The sequence below is a fragment of the Tenrec ecaudatus genome, chromosome 11 (genome assembly GCF_050624435.1).
Source record: "Tenrec ecaudatus isolate mTenEca1 chromosome 11, mTenEca1.hap1, whole genome shotgun sequence".
NCBI lineage: Eukaryota > Metazoa > Chordata > Mammalia > Afrosoricida > Tenrecidae > Tenrec > Tenrec ecaudatus.
Genome location: NC_134540.1, coordinates 19735889 through 19737192, shown reverse-complemented (window position 1 = coordinate 19737192; position 1304 = coordinate 19735889). Strand labels below are relative to the sequence as shown.

The 1304-nt window shown below is 45.4% G+C and overlaps 1 protein-coding gene across 5 annotated transcripts in view; it reads left to right on the top strand.

The window, feature by feature from the left end:
- LMO7 (LIM domain 7) overlaps nt 1–1304 on the top strand; it is a 254442-nt gene that overhangs the window by 1342 nt on the left and 251796 nt on the right. The window lies entirely within an intron of this gene.

Sequence of the window (1304 nt, the reverse complement as noted above, 5' to 3'; positions counted from 1 at the left end):
TTGTGGTCTTGGTCACTGTAAGTTGAAATTTATTCAGTGTCAGCGAGTTGGGTTTTTTTGGGGGTGGGGTGGGGTGGGGTGGGTCACAAGAACTCTGATGGCATAGTGGGTATGCTTTGGGATGTAATTGATGAGCTCAGCAGTTCGAAACCACCAGCCTCTTGGTGGGCGAAAAATGAGGTTTTTTACTGTGTCGGAGACCCTGCCCTATTCTTACTCAGCCCGTATAGACTCTCCAGGACTCAGAATTGACTGGATGGCAATGAGTTTGTTTGTTCTGGGGGAGAGCTGTCACTTTCCCAACAATGCCTTGTGGATTGCGAGGTCTTCCATCTCTCTACCAGTGCAAGGGGAAGTTGGTGTCTTGGAGATTGTGCCTTGGATTGTGCTTGTTTGTACGAGGTCAGCTGTAGGACTGTCATTCTCTGGGCTCCTACAGAGGCCCTTCTCCAAGAGGGAGCATTCTTTGGAGCAGAGGTGACCAGCCAGTATCCCTAAATCAGGCTAAACTCCTGAGTAGAAAATTGCAGTCTACTCCAGTCTTGCAGACAGGAGTTAATATATGCCACTGGCTAGTCTATCCATCAACGTTCTGACGAGTTCAAATTAGGTTAAAGATTGGGCTCACTCCCTGTGAGGCATGCTTGCTGACAAGACACACGGAGCTACAGTAGAGCACTGCAGCTGAAGGAGTCACACGAAGACCCCTGCCAGTGCTGAGATGCCGCTACTGCCACTGGATCCACAAGACTTTCCACTCAGTGGCCTGTGATCTCCCTGTATTTGGTGTCATTGCATGTGTTTTGTGAGTCTGAAGAGGAATTCATAGATTGGTGTGAGACATATAGGCTAATATTAGATTATGGACTTGATCTAGACTAGGCTGGGATGTTTTCTCAATATTCAGTTGCTTTTGTGTACAAAGCTCTTTCTTACACACACACACACACACACACACACACTAAAAAAATTGTTTTGGGTGGAAAAAAATGCATTCAAGAATCCCATGACAAACTTCATTGAAAAGCCATACATTTCTCCTGAAACAAAAATAACAAGCATGTGCAACAAGCCCAACAGACGCCAGTGTTTCTTAGAATGGGTCAAAGGATGTGAAAAACAGGAGAGGGTCTGAGACCTTAGCAAGCTGTCCGCATCCTTTTTGGAGTGCAACTTTTGAGTTGGTTTGAAGGTGACTTCGAAATGTGTGAGGGGAGGGCCAGAAGAGGTTGGGAGAAGAATAATAAACAGTGTACTTAGAATAGAAACGAGGATGAAAATATTCCAGCAATGTAGTTAAAATA